The sequence below is a fragment of the Mustela lutreola genome, chromosome 5 (assembly GCF_030435805.1).
Source record: "Mustela lutreola isolate mMusLut2 chromosome 5, mMusLut2.pri, whole genome shotgun sequence".
Classification (NCBI taxonomy): domain Eukaryota; kingdom Metazoa; phylum Chordata; class Mammalia; order Carnivora; family Mustelidae; genus Mustela; species Mustela lutreola.
The window spans coordinates 160,915,050-160,938,838 of NC_081294.1; positions in this window are offsets into that span (position 1 = coordinate 160,915,050).

Consider the following 23,789-nt stretch of genomic DNA (forward strand, 5'->3'; position numbering starts at 1 on the left):
CCTCCTTCCTCTGTGGGAGCTGGGCAGGCAGGTGAGATGTCTACCTTGCCATGAGGTTCAGAGACCACACATCTGAGAAGCATCTGCCCTCCCTGTTCCTCTCATCCCTTGGTACTGTTCCCACAAACGTAACAGGTGCATAATAAAAATTCTCTGGATTAATATTTGTGTTAGACTTACATTATTTAAAAAAAAAAAAAAGTAGAAGCACAGTCTGGTCAGTCGGAGAGCGTAGGTGTGCAAGGATATTGAAAATGGCCATTCTGCATTATATCGCCTTGCGAAATTTAAGTCTCAGATAGTTTCAGTCATCTGATCTAGAGGAGAGAGGAAGGAAAGGTTTCCCAATACCAGGTGTAGGTTACACACCTGGTTACACCATAGCCATTTAACTCAAAACTGGCTAGGGTTTGGCGTATCCTATGTCTCCTGAACACTTGCCCCATCTGGGCAAAATAAAGATGAGACCAGTGGTGGGAGAGACTCACCATTGCAAAGTCCCACCATGACACAGATGGAAGAGAGGACACGCGTCCACACCGGCCTTAGACTTGGGAATTGGTCCAAGTTGCTCTCCCCCGAGATGGTTTCCCTCCTCCGCCAAAAACAGAATTTGGATGAGGCACAAGCTCTTCTGCTTCCATAATATAGGGGAATTAATGGTCTCCAGTCCTATCAAACAAGGCTAGGCACATTTTCTACTAACAACAAAATTTGATACTGTCAGTCAGGGTGCCTGGGGACTCAGTCAGTCAAACCACAGACTTGATTTGGGCTCAGGTCATGATGTCAGGGTCCTGGGATCAAGCCCTGGAGGGCTCTATGCTCAGAGGATGGTTCGCTTGAGGATTCTCCCTCTCCCTCTGCCGCCTGTTCACACATGCTTTCTAAAATAAATGAATAGAGCTTTGAAAAAAAAAAAAAAAAGATGGTCACTGCCCACCAGTGCTCCATGCAACAAGGCTACAAGTTAAGAACAGGGATCAAGAAGGCAGACTGGACAGGAAAGGAGCGATAGGAGGAAGCCTGGATGATCTGCCACCCCACCCCACATGCAGGGCACCCAGTATCCAGAAGTTGGTTATTAGAGATCATGAGTTCATCAAGGGCAGACCCCTGGGGTTCTGTCCATACCTGCTGTGACCATCAAGTACCTGCTGGGAACTTGATTCTTTCTGGAAACCATAGCCTACAATCAGGGCACCATGATTAATGTACATATAATCACAGTACATCGAAGCCATAAAAAGTCCACATAAGATGCAGAATTCTCTGCAGAAGAAATGGGGAAGCAGATTCCTTGGGAACACACAGGTGTGAAGGGCCAGTGGCTTACCTCCAATATTTTCGCTACAGCCGAGGATCTCACAGGCATGCTGGTGACCTCTACAAGACAAAGGCTGTCTCACCACACAAGCGATTGGCAAGAGATTGCCCTTTTCTTCCTCTTCTGCTTAAAAAATAACTAGGTCTTGCTCCATCTTGTCAAAATATGGAGGTACTCAGATACCTGCTCAAAAAACATAGCAGGTCAGAAAAGACACAGCTGTAGTAGTGGCAAATTGATCCCACCCAAATTAACGTGCAGCTTTTTTTGAAAGCATGGCTCTAAGAAGAGACAGGACCTGCCTGCCTCCAGCGCACTGTGAAGAGTGAGATTTCTGGATAGTTTTAAGTGTTTTCCCTGAGTGTTTCCCCAGAGAATGATCTGACGTGGGAAAGAATATAAACTCAGGTGGAAATCATACCAGCACTTTGCATCTTCAGCAAACACTGACTCCTCCAGTTGTGGGGGTGAGAGAGTAGGAATGGGAGACAGGGATGGTGGGTAGGTAGCTGGACTATATTTGTATCATCTCCCTTTTGACACTCATGTTTTTCTAAAATGGCTTGGCTGGTGTTAGCATGATATTCTGTGGTCACGATCTGAAACCTTCACTAACAACTCCCTTTAATCTGTGCTCAGGAAGCCAAAAGTCTGGATGTGCACTCACCAAATTTATAGAAGCAGGCCCGGTGTTCCAGCAAATACAGCCACCTGGACAGGTGTTCAGGGGTGGGGGGGGCAGCATCTTGAAAGCAGTCTCTAATCCCTGTGTGGAGATTTTCATATAGCTGCCATTGGTGACACCCCCTGTCCTGTGAAAAGCTGTTAGGGAGGTAGGCAGTCTTAGGGCACGGAGAAGGCGAGCACAGACCCACATTGTAGCTGGGAAGAAGAGAGCACATAGATACATAGTGCATCTTCTCAAAATTTTCTCCACAGCTTCTCACCAAAGGCAGGAACCTCAATGTGTTCATCTGTTTATGTCATCCAGCTCAGCATCTGTTAACAAAATGGAACTTTGATTGTGTGTTCTAGAAGGCTGGACTATCATTTCTGCTGTCTAGAAACTGAAATAGAGGCCCCAGGTCCCCCAGGAAAGCTTGCCACTCACTGTCCTAATGCCAATTCTTTGACACCACATAAGTGTCCACCACGTAAGGTGTCTAACTACCTGGGATTAACATCAGATCCCACAGGTTAAAGGGCAAAATCCTGCACAAAACTCCCCACTTTGGGTGTCAGTCACATATCTCAGGGGCCACTGACACTTCTTCTGGGCTGGCAGCAAATTAGGGCTCCAATGACCCCTCATTTTCCAATGAACTTACTGAGAACATTGTCCTTATAGTTAGTTTTTATTATAAAGGATACAGTGACGACTGGTCACATGGAAGGAATGCACAGGGCAGGGTCAGGGAAGGTCTCTGTGCTCTTACCCTGTGGAGTCAGGGTGCATCCCCCTTCCAGCACAACACACTGGGTTCACTATCAGAAAGCTCCCCCAAGTGGAGCTATCCAGAACTGTTGGCAGGATTTCATTACAAGGCCCTGTGTAGCTGACATCACCTCTGCACTTCCCTCCCTCCTCCCTGCCCAAGAGCTGGATTTGGTCCAAAGTCCTTAGCCTTTGGTTAAGTGCTTGGTTTCCTGGTGACCAGCCCCACCCTGAGGCTACTGGCCCCCCTGTCCAGGAGAAGACACCTCACCAGCATAACAAAGACATTACCTCTCCAAATATTTGCAGGGTTTTTGAAGATCCGTGCCAGGAACCAGGGACAGAGACCAGATATATTCATTATTATGCCTCACTGTCTCTGGGAGGTTTCTTACAGAGCCTCCTTAAGAGAGGACTCCTCAGAGTGTGGGTCCTATTCTGCTCCTGTCTTGTCCCTACTGCCACTGTCTAGACCCCTGTGCTGGCTGCAGCCTGACCTCACTGGTTCATTTAAGGATGCCAGCTTGCTGGCTTCATAGAGATGCTGTTGTTCCCAGAACCCGCTGGAGCTGCAAGTCTGAAGAGAACTGCATGCTGGAGGAAATTTCCTAGGAATAGCTGGTTTTATTAGTACTAATACTGTGAATACTTCGCGATTTCAAGGAGCTAAAAGAATCAACCGATCATATACTAGGGGAACAACAAAGTGGCCATTGCTCTGAGGATTTTACTCAAAGATGGTGGGCTCTTACCCCCTTTGTCTCGACAGATGCCACTGCCCCCCCCCCATCCCCAGCACCCTATGTATGTCAGGGTGGCTGGCACTGGAGGGGTCAGTAGATCAGCCCCACTGATGTGGGAAATAAAGGCAGAAGGAAATGTAGGTAGAAGTCCTTAGGTCCTGCAGCCCATTGACAAATACTCGGAATAGACAGAGTGGAACATTCCTCCAAGAATCTGTACATCTTCAGCATATGAAAGGCCTTTTGGCACTTCCTTTATTTTACTCCCTTCCCTCACCCCACCCGAGCTGAAAGGTATATAATCAGTTGCTCCTCACCATGCTAGGACAACAGCTCTTTCTGCCCATGCATCCTGTCCCCTTGCTTTAACAAAACCACCTTTTGGGGGGTGCCTGGATGGCTCAGGTCATGATCCAGGGTCCTGGGATGGAGCCTGAGCCTGAGCCCCACATCAGGCTCTTTGCTCAGCAGGGAGCCTTTTTACTCCTCTCTCTGCCTGCCTCTCTGCCTACTTGTGATCTTTGTCTGTCAAATAAATAAATAAATAAATAAAATCTTTAAAACAAAAAACAAAGAACAAAAAAGCCCACTTTTTTGCATGGAAGCCATCTCAGGAATTCTTTCTCCAGACCCCACCAAAACACCCCCCCCCCAAAAAAAAAAAAACTACATCACCATGAGTTTAGTTTCCAGATGGAGAATCAAGTTCAAACTTTGAGAAGGAATGCATGCAGGTGAATATTCTCACACATGAGACCTTCACTCCTAAACATTTGTAACCAGAGACAACTCCTAGAAGAGAATTTTTCAAGAAATACTTCTTACTCAGGGAGTTAGCCTGGTGTGGTAAAGGGTTGCAGGTGTTTGGGTTTAATACCATGTGATTTTTGAGAAGGTATTTCTCTGCAGTCATCCCCTTTGTGTCTACAACAGAGAATGCCGGTCTGTACCTGTCTTAGGAAATTCCCAGATGTAAAGGAGCCATGAGTGGTGGTATGGGTGTGTTAAACACAAGAAAACAAACATGGAGCTAGCTATCTGTTGCTCTAGACAGACACCTTGTGGTTCCCATCCACAATTACCTTCCTTGGTTTGTGTTAAACTTTGCATTCTACTCCTTAGAAGTGGGAGCTGGAAACAGACACCTAGTCTTTGATAGCAGTGACCTAGTCATGCTTCTTTCGGTTCACAGCTGTGGAAACTCCCACCTAGTTGGGTTTTGGCAATGTGACCCCTTTCTTAGATGGTTTGCAGCCCAGGTGAATGTTTGCAAATTCTTCATTGGTCTAGAGAAGAATGCTCTGGATGAGCAGATTTATTCACTTTACGACATTCCCTAAGCATTTAGTATGACTTTTTGGGGTGGGGGAAGCAGCTCCATGTGGATTCTTCCAGATGCCACATTGCACAAAACTGTCAACAAAATAGCAGAGTCACAAGAAAGGCAGGCCCCTGCACCCCAAAGAAGTGACAGTCAGGGGGCCTCTTCTAGCCTCTCATTTTGAAGCAGATCAGGTAGAGAGGTTTATTAAGACATGAAATGACTCTGTTTCCTACTCCCAGGAAACCTGTCTTCCACCGCATTTGTAATCACAATTTATCTACAAAACCCTGGGAAACAGGAAACCAGCACAACCCTGAGCACAGAAGCACATTAGTAAAGGTCAAGGGATAGAAAGAGTGGGAAGGACATAAAAGAAATTTGCCTTGGGTGCCTGATGGCTCCTGAAGTGTCTGATTCATGATTTCATCTCAGGTCCCAATCTCAGGGTTGTGATTTTAGCTCTGTGCTGTGCATGGAACCTGCTTAAGATTCTCTCTCCTGCTGCCCCTCCCCACCCCTTTCCCTTTCAAAAAGAAGAAGAAGGAGGAGAGGAAGGAGAAGAAGAAGAAAGAAGAAGACTCATGAACTATGAACACCTTGGTCAGGGTCCTGATATAAGACCTCAGGGCTGTTCAGGGGGCTGATTTAATGTAGAATCATTTAGACCAGTGGCCACATCTCTTAAATGCTCTTCTTGGGACTCTCCATATGAGTAGGCACAAATATCCACCCCTCACTATCCAATGAGGCGCCATATGTTTCTTTTTCTTTTTTTTTTTTTTAAGTTTTATTCAAATTCAAGTTAGTTTATATAGAATAAAGTATTAGTTTCAAGTATAGAATTTAGTGATTTATCACTTACATAGAAACTCAATGCTCATCACAAGTGCCCTCCTTAATGCCTATCTCCCTGCCCATCACCCCTCCAGTAACCAGCAGTCTGTTCTCTATACTCAAGAGTCTGGGGGCACGTAGGTGGCTCAGTGAGCTAAGCCTCTGCCTTCAGTTTGGGTCATGGTCTCAGGGTCCTGTGATCGAGCCCCGAATCAGGCTCTCTGCTCCACATGTCCCTGCCTCCTTGTGATCTCTCTCTCTCTGCATGTCCCTGCCTCCTTGTGATCTCTGTCAAAAAAAAAAAAAAAAAAAAAAGTCTGATGCTTGGTTTGTCTATTTTTCCCCCATGCTTGTTTGTTTTGTTTCTTAAGTTCCAAATATAAGTGAAATCATATGGTGCTTGTCTTTTTTTTTTTTAAGATTTTATTTATTTACTTGACAGATCACAAGTAGGCAGAGAGGCAGAAGGAAACAGGCTCCCTGCTGAGCAGAGAGCCCCATATGGGGCTTGATCCCAGGATCCTGGGATCATGACCTGAGCCGAAGGTAGAGGCTTTAACTCACTGAGCCACCCAGGCACCCACCCCCATATGGTGTTTGTCTTTAACTAACTTATTACATTTAGCATAATAGTCTCTAGCTCCATCCACCTCATTGCAAATGGCAAGATTTCATTATTTTTGATGGCTGAGTAGTATTCGGTTGTGGCTTTTTATTTGTTTGTTTGGTGCAAAGCTGGTTTTATTAAAGCACAGGGACAGGATCCATATGCAGAAAAAGCTGCATGGAGTAAAAGTCCATTGTATGTGTATATCACATCTTCTTTATCCATTCACCTGTTGATGGACACTTGGGCTCTTTCCACTTTTTGGTTATTGTAGATAATGCTGCTATAAACATCAGTGTGCATGTGTCCCTTCAAATTAGTATTTTTGTATCCGTTGGGTAAATACCTACTAGTGCAATTGCTGGGTTGTAGGGTAGTTCTATTTTTAACTTCTTGAGGAACCCCAATACTGTTTTCCAGAGGGGCTGTGCCAGCATGCATTACCACCAACAGTGTGAGAGGGTTCCCCTTTCTCCATATCCTTGCCACTATCTGTTGCTTCTTATTACTAATCTTGAGACTCCACAGGAGACCTCACTACTAAGAATGAAATCTTAAGTTAAATAAATGTTCTTGGGAGAAAGAATGTTCATTAAGGATTCCTGAGAATCTGATATAAGCAAGACAACAATAAACTGCAAATAAAATGCAATAAAACATGGCCCCAGGGGAAAGCAAGAGAAGGCCCTAAGGAACTGGGTGGGAATGAGGGGCTTGAATTCTGTCCCTCAAAAAGGACATATGTCCATGGGGCACCTGGGTGGCTTAGTGGGTTAAGCCTCTGCCTTCGGCTTGGGTCATGGTCTCAGGGTCCTGGGATAGAGCCCCGCATCAGACTCTGCTCAGTGGGGAGCCTGCTTCCTCCTCTCTCTCTGCCTGCTTCTCTGCCTGTTTATTTTCTCTCTTTCTCTGTCAAATAAATAAATAAAATCTTAAAAAAAAAAAAAAGGCATATGTCCATGTCTGAACCTCCGGAACCTGTGAATGTGACCTTATTTAGGAAAAAGGGTCTTTGCTGATATAATCAAGTTAAACATTTTGGAATAGGTTATCCAGGATTACCTGAAATCCAATGACAAGTGTTCTTAGAAGAAGAGACACAGATAGAAGAGGATACACCTGGGAGCAAGGTCTGTCAGGACAGAGGCAGAGGTTGGAGTGAGTGTCTACAAGATGAGAGAGCCTCGAGCCAATGCAAGCTAGAAGAAGCAAGAAATGATTGGACCCTAAGCCTTCAACACCTTGATTTCAGACTTTGAGCCAATAGAGCTGTGTCAGAACACGTTCTGAATGTTTTAAGCCACAGAGTTTGTGACAATTTGTTGTGATATCCCCCAGTTACACCAGCTTTGGATGGCTCTAGGCATCCCTTGGCTGGTGACTGCAGGATCCCAAACCCTGCCTTTGTCTCTTTACCACATCTTCTGTTTCACTGGAATTAAGAACAACCATAATCCTTGATTGTCTCATCTCAAAAGCCCTAATTTAGTTAATCTTCAGAGACCCTTTCTCCAAATAAGCTTACATTCATAAGTTCCAGGGAACAGATCTTTGAGGGGGGGCCTGTTGAACTCACTATGGTGATTACTGAGGATCTGATTCTTTCAAGGGAGGATTATAATCAAATCCAGCCAGTTAATCGGTAATGTTCTACCATGCTAACAAATTAAACCAACCTTGAGAGTCTGGTTTTCAACATTAAAAAAATACTCCCCCAAGAAATGATCGCCTCTGTCAAGAGCTCGGAGTGTTAAACCTGAAAGATCTTTGGATAGTTACCTGAACCCTCCTTGTCAGGAGGGGACAATTTGGCTTTCTGTGAGATCCTAGACTAGGAGAAAGAACCCAGGATGTCTGCTGGTGGGCCAGGATCCCAGTCTGCAACACTGGGGTTGGTGAGAGGAGAGACAGGATGCTATCTCAGTGTCTTAATAAAAAGAAACAAGCTCAAAGTGGATTCCCTCTTGCTAAGCCGGATCAAGACTTAATAACTAACCTAACCCAATTCTAGAGTAGAATTTTCAACCACTCAGTCTAGAATTTCCTGATCAACGCTAGTAAGGTAAATTGCATGATAGGTCCTCACCCTTACCACAAAAGTGACCTCGCCTGAAATAATAAATTCTTTTCTTTATGACTTCCTTGCTATTCTGCCTATTAAGGTCTTTCATTTTATATAGCACCTCAGAGTTCCTTCCCTTCTATCCATTAGACAATGCTGACTAATTCATAAATCATTGACTAAAGTCAATTAAATCTTTGAATTTACTCAGTTGAGGGTTTTGTTTTTGTTTTTGTTTTTGTTTTCAAAGATTTATGTGGGGAGCAGCAGGCAGAGGGAGAGGGAGAAGCACACTCCCCGTTGAGCAGAGAGCCTGACCTGGGGCTCTTTCCCAGGGCCCTGGTATCATGATCTGAGCTAAAGGCAGATGCCCAACCCACTGAGTTACCCAGGAGTCTCTTGGGTTTTTGTTTGCTGGTTTGTTTGTTTGTTTTGTTTTGTTTTTTTATTGGATGGTATCTGTCAAGAGGGGCACCTGGCTGGCTCAGTCACTGGAGTGTGCAAATCCTGATCTTGGGGTTGTGAATTTGAGATCCATGTTAAATGAGTGTAGAGATTATTTAAATAAAAAGTAAGAAGTCTTGGAGTGCCTGGGTGGCTCAGTCAGCTAAGCATCTGCCTTTCGCTCAGGTCATGATCCCAGGGTCCTGGGATCAAGACCAGGTCAGGCTCCCAGCAGGGAGCCTGCTTCTCCCTCTCCTCTTCTCTCTCTCTCTCTCAAATAAATAATAAAATATTTAGAAAATTAAAAAATAATAAAAATAAAAATAAAAAATAAACCTTAGTAGTATCTATCAGGATTTTCCACAGAAATGGCACCAATATAGGATGTGTATATATACATATATAGAAAGGAACTTATTTTAAGGATATTGCACACCTGATTGTGAGGGCTGGCAAATCTGAAATCTACAGGATGTACTGGCTGTCTGGATGCTCAGGAAAACTTGCAGTTATAGTCCAAAGGCAATCTGCTCCCAGAATTCCTTCTTTCTTGGGAAAAGTCAGGCTTTTATTAAGGCTTTTGTCTTAATCTGGGCTACAATAACAAAAGTGCCAGAGACTGAGTGGCGAAACAATGTTTCTTAAACATTGCTCACAGTTATGGAGGTTGGAAAGTCCAAGATGGAGGCTCCAGCAGATCTGGTGTCTGGTGAGAACCCACTTCCTAGTTCATAAGCATACATCTTGCTGTGTCTTTAGGGTAGAAAGGGTGATGGGGCTCTCTGGATCTCCCTATAGGGTGCACTAATCCCATCATAGGCTCATAACCTAATCACTTCCCAAGGCTTCACTTCCTCATAGCATTAGGCTGAGGTTAGGTTAGTTTTCAATATATAAATTAGGGGCAGATACAGTCCATAGCGGCCTTCGTCTGATTGCCTGAGGCCCACCCACATTACAGAGAGCAATCTGCTTTTCTCAGTGCCTACTGATTTAGATGTTAACCTCACCCAAGAACACCTTCCCAGAAACATCCAAAAATTTTTTTCCACTCTTTTTTTTTTAAGATTTTTATTTATTTATTTGACAGAGAGAGACAGCAAGAGAGGGAACACAAGCAGAGGGAGTAGGAGAGGAAGGAGCAGGCTTCCCACAGAGCAGGAAGCCCAACACAGGGCTCAATCCCAGGAACCTGTGATCACAACCCAAGCCAAAGGCAGATGCCTAATTACTGAGCCACACAGGCAAAAAAAAAATTTTTTTTAAAGATTTTATTTATTCATTTGACACAGAAAGAGAGATCACAAGTAGGCAGGGAGGCAGGCAGAGAGAGAGGAGGAAGCAGGCCCTCTGTGGAGCAGAGAGCCCGATGTGGGGCTCTATCCCAGAACCCTGGGATCATGACCCAAGCTGAAGGCAGAGGCTTTAACACACTGAGCCACCCTGGTGCCCCTCCAAAAAATTTTTGACCAGATATCTGTCCCCTATAGCCTTGCCATGTTGACACATAATCAATCATCACACTTAAATTCCCACTTCTTTTTATCTTTTTAAGATTTTATTTATGTAAGGGCCTCCTTAGACAGAGTGAGCCATTTTGTTGTTTATGCAGTAAACTTAGATTGAACCTGCACCTTCCCCACAAGAGAAAAGTGCTTAGAAACAGAACTGGTGAAATATAACTGGCCAGCCCCTGATAACGGAGCCCACATACAAGGATGTGTCTGGCCAGGTGGAAACGTCCAATCAAGGGAAAGCGCACATATTACCCGCCAAGGAGTGTGAGCCCCGCCTATCAGGCACCAGACAAAGGCGCCGATTCCAGCCAAGGTTATAGGCTGAATTAAATGACTATCATGGGGTGAATTGTAATTCAATTGGCCACCTATGTGTGGCCAGGCTCAACCACACAGCCTTTACTCTATAAAAGTTAGTCTGTGAGACTGGGAGGGGTCGCATCTTTGCAAGAGACGGCCCTCGCTGGTCAGTTTGATTCTCGATGCTTAGCGGGAAATAAAGCCCTGCTTAACTTCCGCTTTGTATCGGTCTCGTCCTTTTGTCTACGGACCCTTTCATTTATTTATTTTTTTGACAGACAGTGATCACAAGGAGGCAGAGAGGCAGGCAGAGAGAGAGAGGATGAAACAGGCTCCCCACTGAGCACAGAGAGCCCGACTTGGGCCTCAACCCCAGGACCCAGAGACCATGACCTGAGCCGAATGCAGAGGCTTTAACCCACTGAGCCACCCAGGTGCCCCTAGATTCCCACTTCTTTGACCAATTCTGTGCTGCAAAGGCAAAATCCCCACTTTCTCAGGTAACTGGTGGCAAGAAGTCTAGAATGAGTTAAAAATGTAACCTTATGGCAAGGTTAACAGTTGGTCAGGCCTATAGTTGCTTTTCCTCATGAAAGTAAATTTAGGTCTGCTTAAGACAGAGGTCTGTTCCAAGCCTCTCAATTCATGCTGAAATTTTCCAAGTCCCTTGAGTGTCCTGGGCATATCATGATGAAGTCAGCCAGAATAAACCATAGCACAGCCAGAGGAAGTCATGGGTCAGGGTTATATAGAGCTCTGGACATCCCCATTCTGGTGCTTCTGGCCACTCACCAGTCCCACCTCTTGCTAGAGTCCTGCCATTCCCCTCCTTGCTGACTTTGCTCCCCATTTAGAGAAGGAAGAAGGGGGTGGGAGGAAGTGTATGTTATATATTATGTATTATCTATGCACAATCTACAGGCACTTCTTAGGATGTGACTTTTCAAAGAATGACTGAACCTCAAAAGGGTAAATAATTGGGAGCCAAGAGAATAACCTTTAGAGATGAGATGAGCCATTACTGAGGTTCTGATATGCTGCATGGATGTAACTGACTCTGCCCTAGCTGACAGAAAGGCCTCCTTGGTTTCTCTCAGGATGGTTCTGTACAGACCCAGGGTGTCCCTGGCTCCCTGATGGCACCCATGCCATGGTTTGGATAGTATTCAAGGCAGCTTATAGTGGACATGTGAACATGATGTCCCTGGTGAGCACCTTACCTCTGGGCTCCAGAAGCTGGTGCCCTTGACCACTTACCATGCTCCATACTTGGGTGTCCACCTAGAAGCCTAAACAAACACCTGCCCTCTTTTCTTTTCTTTCTTTTTTTTTTTTTTTAAGATTTTATTATTTATTTGACAGACAGAGATCACAAGTACTCAGAGGCAGAGAGAGAGAGGAGGAAGCAGGCTCCCTGCTGAGCAGAGACCCCGATGTGGGACTGGATCCCAGGACCCTGGGATCATGACCTGAGCCGAAGGCAGAGGCTTTAACCCACTGAGCCACCCAGGTGCCCCTCTGCCCTCTTTTCTTTTCCGTAACTTCCATAACCCACTGCCTTGAGCTGACAGATAGAAAACAGAGGCCCCATGAATGTTTTCTTCCTTTCCTTCCTGCCCCCCTATTACCACCAGCTGCCCACCATCCTGATACCTCCTATTCTGCATCTCTCTGCTTAGGAGCTTACCCAAGCCCACCTACTAGAGAAGCAGGAAGGTGGGCTGAGAAGAATATTGTGGCCTGTTTTTCTCCATTCAGAGGCTGCTATGCTCCAAATCAGGACATCACTCCCAACTCTAGAAACTACCATTGTTTCTACTTTGAGTGGCAAGATTGAAACTTCATACTTCCCACCCTCTTCTCCTACCCAACATCCCGAGATTAAATTGTCTTGACTATGAATGTGCCTTTCACAAGCTGAGCAAAACTCAACACAGGGAAGGGATGATGTGGGAAACAAAGGCAGAATAAAAATTTTCTAATTTCCTTACTACCTAGAGCACACTGACAAGTCCTTGAAACAGGTAGAATGACATTCCTCTTCGGACTCAACTGCTTAGATGCTTTTACTTTGCTTACTTACTGCTTACTTTGCTAAGGGCAAAAGGCAATCTTAGCCCAACCCCCCAAGATCCTGTAAGTCTACTCTAACATATAAAAATTCCTTTGGAAACTTCCTTTATCTCTGCCCCACAAGATACATGTTGACAATCATTCCGCAAGCATACAACCCATTGATATATACCTCAAGGGTCTCATGACTAAGGTCTTATTAGACAGTAAAAAATGACATTTTTTCAACAACTCGCCTCCTTAAGGTCCTGGAAACCTTGTTTCCAAATTGCTTAGTTTTCTGCTCTTCCTAACTCCTTCCCAACTTGAAAGTATATAATGGGCCACTTCTCATGACCCCAGTGCAGCTCTTTCTGCTCACAGGTATTTTCCCTGTGCTTTAATAAAACCACCTTTTTGCACCAAAGACACCTCAAGAATTCTTTCTTGGCTGTTAGCTTCAAACCCTACTTCTTTCCTACATCAGGGGGACCCTTCATTTGCGGACTCTGGTTTTAAAATCCCTTTATACTATTCCCTTATCTTAGATGGAATTAGAGGGACAAGAGTCAAAACAGTGGCATAACAAGGAATTCTCCCTAAAGAATTCACCGTCTCCTAAGAGGTTAATTATTCTCACTGCTATTGATATTTGCATAAAGGTGTATCCTTGGCTTTGGTGGTCAGGATAGAGCTGATGTGGGAAACAAAGGAAGAATAAAAATTATTAAATTTCCTTATTATCTACAGCCCATTGACAAGTCCCTGAAACAGGCAGACATTCCTCTAGGAACTCAACTGCCTCAAGGTTGATACTTTGCTAAAGGCAAAAGGCAATCTTAGCCTAAACCCCCCAACCCCCACCCCAGGATCCTGTAAGTCTCCTTTAAACATATATATATATATATATATATATATATATATATATCCCTTTAGAAACTTTCTTTATATCTAGCTTTCCAAGATACATGTTGACAATCCTCTCCCAAACATAAGACCCACTCCTATATCTGAAGGGTCTCATGACTGAGGTTTTATTAGACAGTAATAAATGACCTTTCCTAAACCTCTCGGGATCCTGGAAACCTTGTTTCCAAAAGGACTTTCATATGTTAAAGAAGACTCCCAGGATCCTGGAGGTCTCACTATTGTCAAGGTAGGGTTTCACTTTGCTTCCTGTGAAACATTAAAAAGAAGGCAGTTAGTTGTGAGTTTCTGGAGGAATGCCATACTCTGCCAGTCTAAAGTACTGGTCAATGGGCTGCAAATTGTGAGGAAATTTAATTTCATCCTCATTTCTTTTGCCTTTGTTCTTCACATCACTTGCAGCAGATTCCTTCAGCTTCAGAGCACCTCTGCAGCTTGCAGGGGGGCATCTCTTCCTGAAGCTCAGTTTCCCTCATCCAGGGCTGGCATCTGCTCTGGGTCCATGGTCATCTGTACCATCCTGTTCTTTTTGTCCCAATTTCCTGTCTTCTCTCCATGTTTCAAAGCCGGGTTTCTGTGCCTGGTCTCAGCTGGTCTTTACTGAGCACTGCTAGGGAGAAAAAAACTCTCTCTTTACCTTCCTCTATTCATTAATTAGGAACCTCCAGATTAAACTGCCAAAATATAGATAAGCAAGAGAAAAGACAGATTTTTATGCATGTGTAGACAGAAATTCATAGAGAAATGTGATTCAAAAGTTGGTGGTTAGACTTTGGGACTTATATACCATCTTAATAGTTGGTGGGGAGGGCCAGAGGGGAGAAAAAATTACTTCTTAGAAGTCTTACTTCTATAATACTTCCATAAGATTTACTTATGGACACACAAATGACTTACAGGGCCCTTAGGAAAACAGATGGGAGGTACGACAGTTTGTAGCAAAGTCTGTGTCCATGTGTTGATTTCTAATCTGCTTTCTTGTGATAAAAGTCAATCTTTATTGACTTTTGGTGAAGCTCCCAGGAGGGGAGGGGATTTAGGATATCAGTTCATTTGCAAAGCACTGCTTTTAGGCAAATAAGGAATTCCAGGAACTCAAATGCCTTTAGCTCAAAATTGTACTTACCCCACCGTGGCATATTTTGGGGTGGCATATCCTAATGTCCTTCAGTGCTTACTGTAAATTGCACCTGTGTGGGATTTCCATCGTTCTGCTAATCGTGATGTCCCAGGATGTGGGCTGCAAAGTGCCTCACCCATGGTGTGCTTTACTTAGCCATGTTGAGCAAGGTGCTGGGTGGCTGAGAAGGCCTTGTGTGTTACCACTGCCTCCACCCCAGCCCAGGAAGTCTCCTTGGAGGGGGAATAAATGTCATAGATACAGTTTTCTCCCTCTAGGCTGGACAGTCTGAGAACATGGAACACATGATTTTTGTCACTATTTTTTGAGATTTTGAGCTAGGTTTTAAGAGGCAGAGGAAAGAAAATTGTTTTTCTGCATCTTCCTGAATGATGTAGGAAACAAAGGCAGAATAAAAATTATTACATTTCTTTACTACCTAGAGCCCACTGACAAGTCCTTGAAACAGGCAGAGTGACATTCCTCTAGGGACTCAATCACCTCAATGTTAATACTTTGCTAAGGGCAAAAGGCAATCCCAGGTCGACCAAGCCCCTCCCCCCAGCAGGATCCTGTGAATCTACTTTAATATATAAAAATTCCTCTGGAAACTTCCCTTATCTCTAAACCTCCACAAGATGCATGTTGGCAATCATTCCCCAAGCATATGGCCTACCAATATACATCTAAAGGGTCTCATGACTAATGTTTCATAAGAAAATTATAAATGACATTTTCCCAACAATAGCTAGGCCCCTCAAGATCCTGAAAGTTTTGCTTCCAAAATTCCTTAGAGGCTTCTGCTCTCCCTAAGCCCCTTCCAACTTGAAAGTATATAATGGGCCACTCCTATGGCCCTAGTACAGCTCTTTTTGCCCATAGGTCCTGTCCCTGTGCTTTAATAAAACCACCTTTTGCACCAAAGACATCTCAAGAATTTTTTCTTGGCCATTGGCTTTGAACCTTAATGTTCTTTACTACATCAATGGACACCTGGGAAGAAGTATAAGACAAATGTTTGTTTGTTGGAAACCAGACAACCTGCTCCTCCCCCAGTTTGAGTTCATCCCCCTAAGCCTGGGGGAAGGTCATTCTGGAAAGACTAGTGTGTGTATGTGTTGCAGGGGGGTTGATCTAGCCAGCAAGTTTCCTCCAGGTATGTCAGGGTCCAGGTCACAAGGTGTAGCTGAAAACTGAGTTACAGCCTTGGTGAGCTTCAGGCTCTGGGAAGTAAGGGTTTATTTGATGTTGTTTTGGAATGGTGGTGAGGTTCAGTGGAGTGGAGTCTGGAGTCAGTGACCAAGAATGAATACTTGAGACATCTGGTGCAAAATGGTGGTTTATAGATAGTATGGGGACAGTACCTGTGGGCACAAAGAGCTGCTGCCTTGGGATTATGTGGGGTGACTGATAATATACTATGGGGTTGGGGAAGGTATGGAAAAAAAGGAGGTTTTGAAAGAAACTTTCATGTATTAAGGAAGACACACAGGATACCAGAGGTTTTGCTATTTGTCAAGTAAAGGTTGTTTTTCCTTCTAGTAAGGCATTAACAGTAAGATAGTTGGGAGCTTCCTAGAGGAATGTGACATTTCTCTTATCACAGGCCCTTATCAATGGGCTATAGGTTTAAAAGAAATTCAATTTTATTTGCATTTCCTTTCACCTCAGCTTCCCTCAATTTTATGGAGGGGAGGGTGTTGTTAGAGCTTCAGGAACTGAGTTATGGGTCTCTGGAAGTTAGGCCATTGATAAGAAACCTTCTTTCTTAGTCACTAGGACATTTGTAAACTGAGGAAAACTCAAGTCTTGCAGGATTGTGATCTCTACAAGTTAAATATTTGTTTTTGTTTTTCCTTTAGGGCACCCAGAGGGCCTGAGGAATGTCACATATATCCCATGGGGTGGAGGGGAGGTTGGTTGCCTGGTGTCAGCTTCAGCTTTGTTCTCAACTTGCCTTCTGTTCCCTCATAATAGTCATGACAAATCCAGAGAAGGAAAAAATATAATTTCTAATCAAAAGATCCCAATGTGCTTTGAAATGAGGTGAGGGGAGACTATGGGAAGAGAGAACTGGTTTTACCTGGAAGACTTAGGAGCTGTCCTCATTGTGTCTCACTCAACTTTGCCACCTCAGCAGCTGGCCAGGTGGTGAGGAACTTCTAAAAGGCCAGAACCCCTTGACTTGGCTGCTGTATGCTGGTAGATGGACATAAACTCCTTAGTGCCAGCTACTCAGAGTGATGGCTCTTTTTGGAAATCCAGGGCACTGCTTTCAGGGTTACAGCAGAAGCTGGGTGGTGGTGCCCATTTCTGGGTATCTAGTATTCCAGTGCACCTTTTTGTCTTGATAATCAGATCAAATGCCCAGGGAGAGCCATGGAAACACTGACCACAGATATCTTGAAGGTATATAGTTCTCCCACCTCTAATCTCCTGCCCCTCCCCAGCCTCTGTCTTTTTATCTGTTTTCCCAAAGAACACATGAGTGTAGTGGAGAGACCTAAGAAGGAGACCTGACCAGATTCTGGCCTCACTACTTTCTGATGGCTGTAGGTGGTTTTCTGGGACTCATTTAACTGCTCTAAGCCTAAGAGGTTTGCTCAGTAACTGCTTCCTGGGCTTGGTAGACAGAGGTGTATATAAAACCCATAACCTGAGCTCTTCCCTAGGTCAGGATCATTGGACCTAGGAAGGGAAAGCTACCTGCATTGGGCAACACTTTATCTAAACCACAGTATGCCACCCTCCCTTTGGTTGATGAACTAAGAAGCAGAAAAAGAAGTTCAGGAACTATCCTATGACCTGCAAGAAACTTGCAACTGCTCCATGTCAATTAGAAAAGCCTGGAAAATCTTTCTACAAGCCAACTTGAATCTGCACGATCATCCTGTAGAACAGGCACAATTAGTCCCTCATTTCACAAGTGAGGCACAATGGTTAAGAAATAGGTTTAAGAGACACAGATGACCCAAGAATCCAATTCAGGTAGCCTGTCTAGGTAGTCTGGGCATTTCTAACATGCTGAACCCACTTCTGCAATCTCAGGCATTAGATCACAAATTGCACAAATAACTTTTAAATTACTGCTGTGATAGGATCACAGATTAGGAATACAGAGAGAATATATCAGGGAAGTTTCCCTTACTCTGTGGGGTCAGGGAATGAAAATGGATTTAGGATGCCTCCATTTTGACCTCAAACTTTCTAGTTGGGCTCTTATTTCCAACTTGTCTCTTGGCTTAGGTGGAAGACCCTGAGGACAAAGCATCCTCCATAACTACCCCTTCAAGTAAATAAGGATTGCCCTGAGCCATCAAGAACACACTCTTGACTGACAGCAAGACAATAATGGCTTGACCTTCACTGCCTTCCTGCATATACCCACTCACCTTAATCCCACGTTTTCCTTATATAAACATGTAAGTATTTTTGGCATTTGGGAAACTGTCTCTGAGACATTAGTTGGCTGTCTTCCTTGCAGTGAAATCACTGAAATAAAATCCTTTCTTATTTTATCACCACTTGTCTCTCTGCGTTTGGATTTTGTGAGAAGCGAGTGGGTGAACTTGGTCTGTTTGGGAATCCCAGAGCAGGTGATCTTGCACCCTGGTGCCCTGCCTACAGGAAGGCTTCTGTGAGAAGTAGTTTCATTTTTTTTTTAAGATTTCATTTATTTATTTGAGAGAGAGAATGTGCAAGGGGAGAAACAGACTCCTCTCTGAGCAAGGATCCCGACTCAGGGCTCAATCCCAGGACCCTGGGATCATGACCTGAGCTGAAGGCAGACATTTAACTATCTGAGCCACCAAGGGGCCCTGAGAAGTAACTTTAGAAGTGAGATGAAGGGAAGAAATAGTAGGCTGAGATGACATCAGGCAGTAGGAGATCAGCTAGATAGCTTATCAAAACATTGTAAATACCTACAAACCCAACAGGAGATTGAAGAGAAGAAGAGCAACAATTCTAGAAACAGAAAATTGACCACTTTCTGAAAGGTAGGGCAGGTGCAGAAGTGAATCCAAAGCGACGGGAAGATAGATCACGGGGGGAGGGGCCAGCTCCCGGGAAGCGGCAGAACAACAGAGCACAAAATCAAGACTTTTTTTAAATATTAAAAACTTTTTTTATAATTTATTTTTTATTTATTTTCAGCATAACAGTATTCATTATTTTTGCAACACACCCAGTGCTCCATGCAATCCGTGCCCTCTCTAATACCCACCACCTGGTTCCCCCAACCTCCCACCCCTCCCGCCATTTCAAACCCCTCAGATTGATTTTCAGAGTCCATAGTCTCTCATGGTTCACCTCCCCTTCCAATTTACCCCAACTTCCTTCACCTCTCTAACTCCCCATGTCCTCCATGATATTTGATATGCTCCACAAATAAGTGAAACCATATGATAATTGACTCTCTCTGCTTGACTTATTTCACTCAGCATAATCTCTTCCAGTCCCATCCATGTTGCTACAAAAGTTGGGTATTCATCCTCTCTGATGGAGGCATAATACTCCATAGTGTATATGGACCACATCTTCCTTATCCATTCCTCCGTTGAAGGGCATCTTGGTTCTTTCCACAGTTTGGCGAACATGGCCATTGCTGCTATAAACATTGGGGTACAGATGGCCCTTCTTTTCACGACATCTGTATCTTTGGGGTAAATACCCAGGAGTGCAATTGCAGGGTCATAGGGAAGTTCTATTTTTAATTTCTTGAGGAATCTCCACACTGTCCTCCAAAGAGGCTGCACCAACTTGCACTCTCACCAACAGTGGAAGAGGGTTCCCCTTTCTCCACATCCCCTCCAACACATGTTGCTTCCTGTCTTGTTAATTTTGGCCATTCTAACTGGTGTAAAGTGGTATCTCAATGTGGTTTTGATTTGAATCTCCCTGAGGGCTAGTGATGATGAACATTTTTTCATGTTTCTGATAGCCATTTGTATGTCTTCATTGGAGAAGTGTCTGTTCATATCTTCTTCCCATTTTTTGATATGATTATCTGTTTTGTGTGTGTTGAGTTGAGGAGTTCTTTATAGATCCTGGATATCAACCTTTTGTCTGTACTGTCATTTGCAAATATCTTCTCCCATTCTGTGGGTTGCCTCTTTGTTTTATTGACTGTTTCATTTGCTGTGCAGAAACTTTTGAAAATCAAGACTTTTTAAAAAAAAGTCTGCTCCACTGAGGACATTGCTCCAGAGGCTAAGCCAGGGAGAAGCCCGCGTGGAGACAGGCCATTCAGGTCTGGAGGGGTCACAGAAGGAGCATGGGTATCTGAGTGTCACAGAGCTCACAGGTATTAGAGTGGGGAAGCTGGCTACAGAAACAGAGCCGAGGAGTGAGCTCTCAACTCAGGGTTACCTCGAACTGTAATCCGTGGCACAGGCCACTGCTCTGTGATTGGTGTCCCCACAAGATCTGGGGAGACCCCTCAAGAGGAGCTCAGAGACCTGTGGGGTTTGGAGAATCCAGGCGGAGCTGTGTGCCAGAGACAAAGATGCTTGGTCACAGGCTGGGTGAGCTCAGAGCACAGGTAGAGCAAGGGATACTGGAGTGACTGACATCTTTTCTCTGAGGGCACACTGAGGAGTGGGGCTCCAAGCTCTTGGCTCCTCTGGGCCAGAGATTGGGAGACTGCCATTTTTATTCCCATCCTCCAGAACTCTACAGAGAGCATTCAGGAAACAAAAGCTCCCAAAAGCGAACCCCAGCGGATTACTTACTTAGCCTGGCCCCTGGTAAGGACAGTGCAATTCTGCCTTGGGCAGATACTTGAGAATCACTACAACAGGCCCCTCCCCCAGAAAATAAATAAGAAATCCAGCCAAGACCAAGTTCACTTACCAAGGAGAACAGCAGAATTCAAGAGGAGGAGAGAGCAGAGCATGGAATTCATAGCATTCTCCCCAAGATTCTTTAGTCTTGAAAAGTTAATAAACATTTATATTTTTATTTTTTTCTTCCACTTTCTTTTTAACTTTTACCCTTTTCTCCTTTAACATTTTTTTTAACTAGTTTATCTTAACAATACCTTTCATTAAAAAAAAATCTTTTTTGGCGGCGGCTGGGTGGTTCAGTGAGTTAAGCCTCTGCCTTCGGCTCAGGTCATGCTCTCAGAGTCCTGGGATTGAGCCCCACATTGGTCTCTCTGCTCAGAAGGGAGCCTGCTTCCTCCTCTCTCTCTGCCTGCCTCTCTGCCTGTTTTTGATCTTTCTGCCAAATAATTAAATAAAATCTTTTTAAAAATAACCTTTTTTGAACCTTCATTATTATATCATATTTTATCCTTCATTGTGTCTAACTTTACTTTTTGTATACACATAGTGGTTTTTTCTTCTAAAAATTTTAGGGTACAACTGCTAATAGATCAAAATATACCTTAAGTCTAGCACCGGGCTTGTTCTAGTCTCCAGCCCAAGCAAATACTCTCCACTTTATTTTTCTTTTTTCTCCCAACCAACTTGATTTATCAAATCCTGTTTTAGAAATTAAAAAAAAAAATTACTCATCATTATAGTCATACTCCATTCCTTCACTGTGTTTACCCTTATATATGTTTTTCATTCTTTAAAATTTGGGGAGGTAGTTTCTTCAAGAGACCAAAATACTCCCAAAATTAAGTGGGTGACTTTGTTCTAGTCACCAGTCTTTTAGATATATATTGTTTTTTTATATTTTTCCTTTATTTGTTTTCTTTTTAAAATTATTCTTTTTATGTACTTCTTTTTACCGCCTTTCTCCACCCCAACCCCCATGATTTGTGGTCTCTTCTGATTTGATTAAAGCACATTTTCCTGGGGTCTTTGCCACCCTTTTAATATTTTATTTGCTCCTTCATATACTCTTATCTGGACAAAATGACAAGGCAGAAAAATTCACCACAAAAAAAAAAAAAAGAAGAAGAAGAAGAGACATTACTGAAGGCTAGGGATCTAATCAATACAGACATTGGGAATACGTCAGATCTAGAGTTCAGAATGACGATTCCCAAGGTTCTAGCCGGGCTCGAAAAAGGAATGGAAGATATTAGAGAAACGCTGTCTGGAGAAATAAAAGTCCTTTCTGGAGAAATTAAAGAACTAAAATCTAACCAAGTTGAAATTTAAAAAGCTACTAATGAGGTGCAATCAAAAATGGAGGCTCTCACTGCTAGGATAAATGAGGCTGAAGAAAGAATTAGTGATACAGAAGACCAAATGGCAGAGAATAAAGAAGCTGAGCAAAAGAGAGACAAACAACTACTGGACCATGAGGGGAGAATTTGAGTGATACCATAAGACGAAACAACCTTAGAATAATTGGGATTCCAGAAGAAGAAGAAAGAGAGAGGGGAGCAGAAGGTATATTGGAGAGAATCATTGGAGAGAATTTCCCTAATATGGCAAAGGGAACAAACATCAAAATCCAGGAGGTGCAGAGAATCCCCCTCAAAGTCAATAAGAATAGGTCCACACCCCTCCATCTAATAGTAAAATTTAAAAGAGAAAATCCTAAAAGCAGCCCGGGACAAGAAGTCTGTAACATACAAGGGTAAAAATATTAGGTTGGCAGTGGACTTATCCACAGAGACCTGGCAGGCCAGAAAGAGCTGGCATGATATATTCAGAGCACTAAATGAGAAAAACATGCAGCCAAGAATACTCTATCCAGCTAGGCTATCATTGAAAATAGAAGGAGAGATAAAAAGCTTCCAGGACAAGCAAACACTGAAAGAATTTGCAAACACCAAACCAGCTCTACAGGAAACGTTGAAAGGGGTCCTCTAAGAAAAGAGAGAGCCTAAAAGTAGTAGATCAGAAAGGAACAGAGACAATATACAGTAACAGTCACCTTACAGGCAATATAGTTGCACTAAATTCATATCTCTCAATAGATACCCTGAATGTAAATGGGCTAAATGCCCCAATCAAAAGACACAGGGTATCAGAATGGATTAAAAAAAAAATCAAAAACTAAAACCCATCAATATGCTGCCTACAAGAAACTCATTTTAGACCCAAAGACACCTCCAGATTCAAAGTGAGGGGGTGGAAAACAGTTTGTCATGCTAATGGACATCCAAAGAAAGCTGGGGTGGCAATCCTTAGATCAATTAGATTTTAAGCCAAAGACTATAGTAAGAGATGAAGGAGGACACTATATCACACTCAAAGTGTCTGTCCAAAAAGAAGATCTAACAATTTTAAATCTCTACGCCCCTAACATGGGAACAGCCAACTATATAAGCCAATTAATAACAAAATCAAACAAACACATCGACAATAATACAATGATAGTAGGGGACTCTAACACTCCCCTCACTGAAATGGACAGATCATGCAAGCAAAATATCAACAAGGAAATAAAGGCCTTAAATGACACACTGGACCAGATGGACATCACAGATATATTCAGAACATTCCATCCCAAAGCAACAGAATACACATTCTTCTCTAGTGCACATGAAACATTCTCCAGAATAAATCACATCCTGGGTCATAAATCAGGTCTCCACCGGTATCAAAAGATTGGGATCATTCCCTGCATATTTTCAGACCACAATGCTCTGAAGCTAGAACTCAATCACAAGAGGAAATTTGGAAAGAACCCAAATACATGGAGACTAAACAGCATCCAGGAAATTAAACAAGAATTGAAAAAAAATTCATGGAAACAAATAATAATGAAAACACAACGGTTCAAAATCTGTGGGACACAGCAAAGGCAGCCCTGAGAGGAAAATATATAGCGATACAAGCCTTTCTCGAAAAACAAGAAAGGTCTCAAATACACAACCTAACCCTACACCTAAAGGAGCTAGAGAAAGAACAACAAAGAAAGCTTAAACCCAGCAGGAGAGGAAAAATCATAAAGATCAGAGCAGAAATCAATGAAATAGAAACAAACAAACAAACAATAGAACAAATCAACGAAACTTGGAGCTGGTTCTTTGAAAGAATTAATAAGATTGATAAACCCCTGGCCAGACTTATCAAAAAGAGAAGAGAAAGGACCCAAATAAATAAAATCATGAATGAACGAGGAGAGATCACAACCAACACCAAAGAAATACAAACAAGTATGAGAACATATTACGAGCAACTCTACA